A 10,614-nucleotide genomic window follows, 5' to 3' on the forward strand; every position below is an offset into this window, starting at 1 on the left:
CCATCCTCCCATACGACTATTTATCATTCGAATAGGGAGCTGCATCAGCATGCGTAGGCTGCAAAGGAACAGGTGAAGGTTTATTCCATTCTGAAAGGAGAAGAAATGAGACACAATGTTTTGGCTGTGGAGCCCTTTTCAGGTGTGTGCAGGTGTGTACTGTAGTTATAATTCAGCCATTTGGTTCACCTAGTTTGTTTGGTAATTAGTGACTAATTGATTTTAGGATCTCATCCAGTTGTTTGTTGAAAGAAGCCAGACTTTTGGCTTTAACAACATTGGCTGGGTGGCTTGTTCCACACTCCCTTTAGCCTTCATGTTAAGAAGTGCCTCCTGTTCTTGAGAGTTTCCACTAGTGTCCTCTGGTTGGTGTTGCAATGTTGACACTGAAGAAGTCCATGCGTTGACTCTGTCAATGCCTTAAGGATTTTGTATACTTTTATAAGTTTTCTTCATAACCTTCACTGTCCAAAACTAAAAACGATCAGTTCCTTCAATTTGTCAGTGCTAAACATGCGATAATATTAGCAGCATAGCCTGGTTCGTTTAAGGAAGAAGCCAGTCACAACTGACAGCAGCATGGCTGAATGAAAGGTTAAAATTTCAAATACAGCTTTGTACTGTATTACTGTTTTATAAGAAAAACAAGTCAATGCTTGTTAGAAAGGAGAACATTCTCAAGAGAATGAAATTTCCTTACGGGGATGTTGCAACATGGCAACATTCATCCATAAATAGGATTGAGAAACTGCCGTGGAGGTTTGTTTGGGCCTGTGTAATGACTGAGCTCTCTGGCAGTTGTGTGGTATACGTCATTACGTCTTTCACTTCGGTGACAAGCGCTCAATTGGTTTTAGTAACGATAGCATGGCCAACAGGGTACCTGAGACCTGGGTTACCACTCAATATAAAGGCAAAAACTGGAATGTACCTTCCCAGCAGGTCCTTATCACTGCACCCGGGTGAAATGCAGAATTCTGAAAGGCTGGCAGGGTTAAACGAATGGGTAAAGGTTGTCATGAATCATATCCTGCCGCTAGCTGTGGTAGTCAGGCTGCTCCCTCCCACTGTTTCTCCCACTGTAAACCTGGCATCTTCATCTATTATCATGTAGCCTAGGTTTCTCTCACTGCTGAAGATTAAAGGACTGTTTCCAGTCCTGTGATTTCAGTGTCTCCTTGGCTCTTTGAAAAGCATGTCTGTGCCGCAACACTCCCTTGCTGTTCTCTGTGCTCAAGACATTCACATGGAACAGACCTTCCAGTTTATCCACTATTGTGAGCCAGGTATCCTCTGGGGAATTTTCCCTTGGCTATGGAAGGATTCTGGAGATTATTAATAAAAAAACAGTTATGGGGGTCATCCTAAACTGTCCCCAGACCACCCACCTGAGCAGTATATTAAAAAACACTGCAATATGAGAAGCAATGATTCACCAATTTTTCTCATCTATCTAAAATGCAGGTACTTGGCTTATTTTCAGTGAGTTCAATTACAGTACTCAGGTTCCCCACTGTGTCCTCTCTCGCCATATCCTGAAGAAGGAAGAAGGTGTTGTCTGGGAAAGGCACCTCTTGGGCCGTGACAAAAGGCAGATATTATCAACCGTCTGCTTGAAAGCAATGCATGCTAATCAGGAACAAATGATTTCACACAAGATTGTATCAAGCTCCTAGACAAAAAACCTCCATGCAGTGAATGAGAGATACATTAAAATCTGCACATTTATATTACTATTTCATGAAAGTGCAAAACAGGTTTTTTGTTCTAATCAGGAACATATTTATTTTCTATTAATGGGCAGACAAGCATTCAATCAAACAGTATTCTATCTTTTTTGAAGTTAAAATGACACTAAATTAAAGTTCCTTAGCCACTGGAATAAATTAAAGGACACTTTTAATGAGTGTTGATCTCAGACACAGTGGCCTTCCAAGGAGTCTTCAGCCTCTTGCTTTAGAATGAATGGTGTGTACTGGGTAAACAAATAAAACATAAACCCATGCCTGAGAGCTCCTGTAACTTATGTATTTGGTCTAGTGTTTGTTTCTAATGGAATACAATAAAACAAGATATTGTTATATTAAACACATTTAAGTACATTTAAGTTCCTGACTAATTGCCCAGCCACTTCAATATTATTTTAGTAGTTTTGGGCTCTCTACAAAACTAAAAAAATTTAGAAATAACATTAAAATATCTACCGTCTTCTTTAATAATATATTTGTATCTGTACATCCTTAACAGATGCATTTAGAAACCTAGCACAAATTCTTAAGTGTCTCGGATGTTAAGAACATCTCTTAAGTCTTAAAAAGGAAAGCAGTAAGAAGCTAATTAAAGAGATGCAAATGCAATCTTAACGTTTTGTCACCAAATCAGTAGCAGTAGGAACTTTTTGTGGTTGAGGATAGAGCTCTAGTTCATTGTAAATACATCTGGCCGAAAAAATCTTTTTTTGGATGATGTCTTTGCCTGTAGAACTCTTTCAGCTTGCTCTGACTTCCTGTTCAGAAGCAAAGAAGCAGGAACTGAATTAGTTCTGACACCCCCGAGTATCGGGCGCTCTTACTAATGAGCTGCAGAGTATTTATAGCTAGACAGCTCAGCTTTGTAGAAACGTTGTTTTGCTTTGAGCTTTTGTTTGGTGTAAGAAAAGACTCAAAAGTGTTTTTTGTTTCAATGTTGAATATTATATCAATATTTCCAGTGCACTGTCACTAACACTGCTGAAGAGGATAGTGACGTTTTCAAAAATAAAGCCGTTGAAAGAATGTAACATACATTTTAGCGTTAAGACAAGCGGGCTCCCTTTTTTTAAAACCAGTTAAACAAATCATCTGTAGTTACCGTGTTACAGGTTCATGACTCACAAACTGTAATTAAGGATGTGGATTTTTTCTACACATTATCTTAATCTTGCCTGGTTTTACAAGCAGCCAGTGCTCTACAGGGGGTTCCTGCACAAGCAGACAACCCCCCGACCTTGGGACAGCACGAGGATTAGAACATGGCAGCTTTCAGAGAGCTTTCCTCCAGTCTTCAGTGGAGCTCGTAAAACACCAGCTCACAAAAAAAGAGGCAGGAGGAACACCCCTCTGCCTTTGCTGTGAAAACTCCGCGCTGTGGTGCTGAAGACTCCTCCAGATGCCGAGCAGAGTCAAGGAGAGCGAGAGTCATAGACGTTGAGTGTAGGGCAGGGATTGCCACGGAGGTCTAGATCAGCAATAATAATAACATCACTTTATTAACCCTTTACAATTTCTTGCATTAGGAATTATAATTATAAAGGATTATAATAATAAAGGATGCACAGCAGTACCAAGCGAGCGGGCTGCCTGCTCAGCGCCTGCTACAGTGTGCAGTGGAACTGCTGGTGAACCTACTGGTCAAACATAAAACGAAAGTTCAGGCTGTAGCCAAGTTCAATTTGCTGTTCTGTACCGTAATCATTCCCGACTTCATTTCCTCAATTAAAAACACTATAAATACTATACATAAGCCTTTACTACTTCACATTCATCTTCTGCTCCCTCTGTTGCCTCTGTAGGTCCCTCTTGCCCACTCTGCAGGGGGGCTCAGCCTCCTCACCCTGTATCCAGGAGGTTGGCCTCAGACGTATTATTTCATCCAAATTAACAATGATTAAAACACACAAGAAACATTTTTAATACACTTAATTCTTGGGTTTACTGACTCCTTGCGAACCTTTGAAAGGATTCATGCACCATCCCAATCCCCACGAGCCAATTTCATCTACCACTGCACTCAGGGTTCTTGTTGTTGTTGTTTGATTGTTTATGCTTCTTTTTTACTTTTTAAAGATTTTCTATCACAAAGGCCTTCCAAATTATTTAATGGGATAAAGAGTGTTGTTTCTTAAATTAACTCCAACCAGTAAGTGTGTGTTTGATACGATTCCCCTTATCAGTGTCTTTTCATAATTACAGTCTAAAGTGAATTTGAGAATACAGGTCGTATTGACAAAATGTTTACAGCACGTTCAGTTTACCAGCTGTTTTTTGAAATTCAGAAATATTACTAAATAAAATGTTAGCAACTCTTAGTTTCTTGAAATATTTTCCTGTTGCTTTTTCATAAGAAAAAAAACTGGTCAAAGCTTTATGACAAAAGCCTTGTGTCTGATGTTGAGAAAGAAAGTATTATTAAATATTTTCAAGGTTTCGTTTAACTTACTGTGGTTGGCAAAGATAATCAGATTTTGAAAAGTCACAGGAGATAACCCCCAAGAATGAGATAGACATTCTTTCATTGTTCAAAGACTGGAGCCTGCAAGAAAGCCTTTCAGATAGATGAACACTAATTATTTTTCTCTCTTTCTCCATACAGAAAGCAACCCTTTCTGAGGGCCTCTTCTTTTCAACGAAGGCCATGCCTGAAATCACAGGGGACCCATAGCCGGGGAAATGGCCCGGTCTGCCGGTGAGGTCAAAGTTCACAGGTTTGTTTAGCTGGGCCCAGGTCTGTCACTGCACCCTGTGATCTCTGGGCCAATCATTGCCACGCCGACAGGAAAACAATCTGTACCTCCTGGGCCAAGATTAACAACAAAAAAATTACCTCCTCCCAGAGACTATAAAATAAGCTTAAGGTCTGATCCAGTATTTTAGTAAAAAGGTCTGAAAGTATAATATAGTGTCCTTTAGCTTTTGAATTTTCAGACACTGTTAGCTGTTGTTGATTTAAGACAAGAGACATTCAAAACAGCTCACTTCCCCATGCTTGGAAAATTATTTTTCAGCTAGTGTTTATTCTATTTCTGAATCCCAAGGTGGAATAATAATAATTCAGACCAGTTTCCCTCTGTGCTCCCGTGCTGATCTGCAAGAGCAGAATCTACTCAGGGAAATCAGATTTACACTGTAAATCCAACATACGAAGTATGCATCTGTCTAGTGCTACCAATACAAATCCCCAAATTGTCTCTAAACAACTGAACCACTGAAGTCTCTTTAGTGTTTTACTTGTCAGCCTACTTGGGAAATGGGGGCTGTCTCAATTAGATTTTAGGATAAGTACACCTTCGGAAAGCCTCGATAACACTGCAAATTGTCTGACCGGATTAAATCTGATGAAGAACCCTATACTTTTATAAGCAATCTGCTTTGAATTAAAACAAAACGTTCTACATTAACCACAGAACAGCCCTGCAATTCAAAACTAATAGTACCCATTTTGCTTTAAATTTTAAAGGTATTGTAGTATAATACTGTGGCACAAGAGAATCAGCAGATTGGATAGGTTCCAGTTTATTCTGTTGTTTTATTGTCACTTGAGCCATACCTCACCACCAAAATAGCCCTCAATCACAGCCTTCAAAATGCAACACAATTCAGCTGATCGGGAAATGATGCTGCTGACATCCATGACTTCAGAGCCCCTGATGGGAATGCAATTCGGCAGATAAGAGCGTTAGATTAAGGGAAATGCAGACTTACTTTATATAGGTCATGCTGAAAGACATGAATCACTGAGGCGTGATGATGCTGTGTCAGGGGAAGTTTTAATGCACACAGCTGACCCAGTAAACTAGGACTCACATTAGAGACATGAAAGTCCTCTGAGAAAAAGCTCTGCCTGTTTGATGTTCAAATCCTGCATTGTGCTTTAAACGTCAATTCGGTAGTATGAAAATGAACCATAATATGCCCTGTGGTTTCTCAGGTCTGTTTTTTCATACCAGTTCCTTTAATGGAACGTGTATTTTACTGACTTGTTCTAATTTGTATCCATAGCTTTCTGGGCTGTTATTAAATGGCACAGACTTTAATTTAGGCTTCACCTTTCATTTTGTAATTTGGTGCTTGACGTTGAAGTCTACAAACGACCAGAGAAGATTAACTGCTTCCTGGTAAAATAAAAAACCTTGTACCTACATTAGGAAACTAGGATATTGGTAGACTCATGCCCTTAAATTTGAAAATACCTCAGTGGGGAAGGGACGCAGTTTGTAATTATGTAAAGTTTTAGCTGTTGCTAGCTGAAGCTTGAGCTCGCTCAAGAATAAACTGAGTTTGAAAGAAATGCTGAAGTTGCTTAAATACACTCCTCCCAAATTTCAGAGCCAGGAGGTTGACTCAACAGCACTGCGGGGACCTGGGAGTGTTGAGTCAGACACAATGGTGGAGATTAATCTCTGCTGTCTGAAACCATGTGAAAGGGGTGTTAACACACAAGACTGTAATACTATACAAAAGGCAAATTCTTTTTGTGCCTCTAAAATGAATATCAGCTCCTGACATGATTAAATCCTTGAAGTCTATCTGGAGTAGCTCTCTGCTTTAATTGGAAAAGCGAAAGCAGGCCGACTCCTCAGAAGGCGCTTCAGAAATGGGTATGAATGCGGGGAAGCAGGTCCAGAAGGAAATCCCTCTTGTGATTTCAAAGACATCCTCCCTCTCTCTCACTTCACCCCATCTGATCCCACTAGGCTTCCCAGTCAATGACATTCAAGCCTCTAAACATGTGAATTTCCCAGATTAATTTAAATTAAGTCATATCAGTACTGAATCTGGTGGGTAATTACAAGTACATTGGGAAAACCACTGGGTTTAATTAAAAAAGAGATGATTTGGGTAATTATACTTCTACAGGCACATTTCACTCACAGTCAAGGGTGATACACTTTCAACCTACTGTACATACCTCAAACACAGATCATGCTAGCTTCAGAGCGTCTTTTCTTTTTCATTTTTTAACATGATATAGCCAGATTAAATATGGTAATATAAAATTCCTTCCTATCTGCTTAAAAAAGCACGAGCAGCAAGGTCTCTTAGGTTAGACTACTGTCTATTTAAAAAAACAACAGTTCATATAGGGCAGTAGTAGTATCAAGCAAATAGTATAAAAAACAGTCTAAAATAGAGGAGTCAGTCTGTTTTCACTTTTCCAATTAAAGCAAAGAGCTACTCCAGATAGACTTCAAGGTTCATCACGGATTAGACACCATTTGACTGCTGATACCTATTTATACAGCTGGTTTGACTAAAGCATTCAGGGTGAAACAACTATTTTCTCCAATATCCCACAATCCTCTTATTCTTGAAGGTTTAAAAGTGATAAAAACTGCCCGATACTGGCAGGATCCTTAATCCATTAAAGTCCATCGAAGGGACTAAGCAATGTCCCTTACATAATATACGCGGGGAAAATTCTGAATTGTTCAAACTTCTAAATCACCACAGAACAGCCTTTTTTTTGTCCTGACACTATTTTTGTCTGCATCTATTTGAAATGCCGCACCATCACAACATCGTTATAAAGACAAATAAATAATTATAGCATGTGACATTTGCTTTTTGCTTCTTCAGTCAGCAGGCATTGTCTGTATGCTCCTTTTTTCTGGGCATTCTCCCATCTTACACTGCAGTGGTTCCTGGTCCGTGTTTAGACAATAGGCTAGCGCACTGTGCTCTTCATTCTCCGCTCTCAGCTTATGAAACAGTGCTTGTCCAGGACCTCACTTTGTCCTGTTTTCTTATCCCCTCTTTGTGATGTTGTGCAGACGCCTGGATGGGCGCATTATTTGAAAATCCAGCACCAAGGGCAGGAAAAGAAGACTAAGACTAGACTGGCAGGTGCAAGACTTCAAGCTGTTCAAATGACTATTTCATCATGAGCTGAGCAATCATGGGCTATTGTCTGCTGTACTGCAATGGCCTTACATTTACCAGATACCACAAACCAACACACGCATAATAACCTAATGGGTGCTTATTGTTAGGAAGTTTCACTCCTTTGTTCAGCCAAGTACAGCCCAACCACTTATTTAAATGAAGGGAAACTGAATAAAAGGAGGTAGCTTTGTAAATGCTACATTAGCTTTGCATTAATTTATCCATTACATAGATACTACATCAGAAAATGAGAGCAAGTGCCCACACAGCTCACTGCCAACTTAAGTCTCCTAATTCTCACACTGATTTCCGGAGACGACACATCATTTTTTTTAAAGTAGTGCCTATTTCAATGCCTCTTACTGTGTGAGGGCGCAAATAAATAAAATCTGCAGACAAAATCACCCCAGGAAATTACTTCTGGACCAATAGTGGAACAAGACCCTGAGGCCAAATGAAATTAGGATGTACATGTAGGATTGAGAAGGAGAAGTATTTCTTTACATAAAGGGTTATGAGTCAGAACCTAACGAGACATACTGTTGAACCAAATCCACCTTTGCGAAAAAGACTAAATGAAATACACTGGAAATCAAACAGTGATGAGACTGATAGAATGACAATGTAGTTTCACAAATGACTTGGTGGTGGGGGGGCCAACAGCCATTTAGATCACCCCCACACACAGCACTCACACAATAATCAAATATTAAATATTAATAAAGCACAAAAAACTCTGGCATTGAACAAAGAATACACGCTTGTAAAGGTATCAGGCAAGCTATTTTATACATCGTTTGTTCGATGACACTAAATGCAAATCACCCAGGTGTGGATTTGTCATCAGATTTCATACATTTTTAAAGTTGTGTTAAATTAAACACGAAGCCTGCTCTCCACTTTACACTGCAAACATAAAGAAATCTAGAGAATAAAAAGACTGATAAGGCAAAACCTTTATGCAAGGTTTATACACTATTGACAATTTTGCGATTTGAAACCCGCAGTTGCTGTAATGTAACAGATTTTATTAGTACTTGTATTGACAGGTTTACAAAACCCATTATAAAAATCTAGCAAACCTCATTAGAAAAAGTAATTTCTTACTACAACCCTTTCTGGTATGGTTTTTGTACAGTGTGGACAGCATGTCCTGTTGTCATCAGCGGCAATTGTTTGTACAATATTGTATCATTCCGCCCCTGGAGCTCGGCTGCCAGGACTACTTTCCTGACTCCCCCCCTCTTCTCTTACATACACACCTCTGTTCCCCTTCTCTCACCTTTATAGAGGGGAGATGGCCATTTTGATTTTGTTACATCTGATGGGGTGGTAACAAAACACTACTTCTCCCTATGCCACACACCTGTTAAAGATTAAAGGCAATCATGGGCATTGTTATCTGCCACTGGCTGCTTCTATCTCAATACCGCCGTCACTCTCAGAAAGGAAAGACGGAGGCTGCTACATGGGTTTCGCTTCAGTGGCACTCTCATATCCTGAGAAGTAATGGCTTGGAATGAAAGAAGAAGACAGACGAATTCCTATATGGAAGATATGTGGCAGGATTGAAGCTCGGGGACTCAACGCAAGTGATTTGCTACCCTGTTCAAATTGGAATGTTGCTGAGTGTATTACTGTGAGCAAGGGGATTTTAAATGGCAGTTTGACCTCCTTTAGGTGATAAGATCTGGGCGTTTTTAGCTGACCTCCACTGTCTGGGACACATGATAGACCTCTGGTTTCCCAGGGAGGCCCAAAAAGAGCTAAAACCCCACAGCTTCATTTATGGCCTGAGACAGCAAGAACACCCAGGCAGCCTGGAAGCTGCAATTCAGAAGACACTTGAGGTTGAAGAGGTCTTCAGTGAGGGCACTCCACACCCTTCAGATGCAGCCTGCCGCAGAGGCCAGTACACCTGCCAGACAAACCTCCTGCTTACATTATCCTATACAGAGTCCCATACAGAGCCCTCAGCCGCTGCGAGTCCCTCAGGCAGCCCCAGTGAGAGGCAGTCTAACCCCGTACTGAGTATCCTCTCTGCTATTCATAAGTCACTGACTCTGGAGCACTATTTCCCATCTGCATAGATGAAGTGCCATGCCAGGTGTCATGTCAGTGTTAGAAACTGGGTTGATGGTTATCGTCATCCAGGCTTCCACCTGATGCCCAGCAGGAATCAAGGTGTACAAGTTGTGCCACCTGGCCTTCCCACCCTGGGTCTTGAATATCTGGCTGACCGGCTGGCTCGTGGTCACTCCTCTGCACTCTCCATCTGGTCTCTGAGAAGATCGCAACCATCAAGCCGCTTCCTTGGACGCCACGTAAGTACATACGTTTACAATAAATAAATATTCAAATTAATATAATGAATAAGACTTATACACTTATACAGCACTTTTCTAGACTGGCTTTTTTCTGCAGTTGTGTAGTCTTGCACTAGTTCATGTCACTTAAGGACACAGAAGGCGCTGTCAGTGGGTGGTGGTTAGAAAGCACACCACCTGGGATGACATGACCAGTTGTTCTCTCTACCTAACAGAGCTCTGGGCTTACTCTTCATGCACTCATCCAGGAAGGCCTGAAGACATGATGGATTCCTCCTGCCTCTGGAGATTTTCTGCTGCAAGTGTGCTTCTGCTTTGAAAACGATGGTTCTCTAAGCCCAACATGGGCCCCCCTGGATGAACCACATTTGGGATAACAAAGAGCTTCTGCTGTTTTCATCAGGCCTTTTATTGGGTTCAGACTAGACAGAACGATGAGGTCTACTGCCACTACAGCAACACCAGTACTTTCTATTAACGTTATTAAGAGCAGTCCTGAGCCCTTACCAGTGAGTGCACGTATGGAGCACATGGGTAAGCAGGGACTGTGTCCCATCATGCTTTCTTTCATAGCAGTGAATTACAGCCATGGAATTATAGCTGGAAAAGTCTTTACAAAATTGAAAGGAAACTTACTTTCAGTTACA

Source organism: Lepisosteus oculatus, chromosome 19, assembly GCF_040954835.1.
Source record: "Lepisosteus oculatus isolate fLepOcu1 chromosome 19, fLepOcu1.hap2, whole genome shotgun sequence".
NCBI classification, from domain to species: Eukaryota; Metazoa; Chordata; class Actinopteri; order Semionotiformes; family Lepisosteidae; genus Lepisosteus; species Lepisosteus oculatus.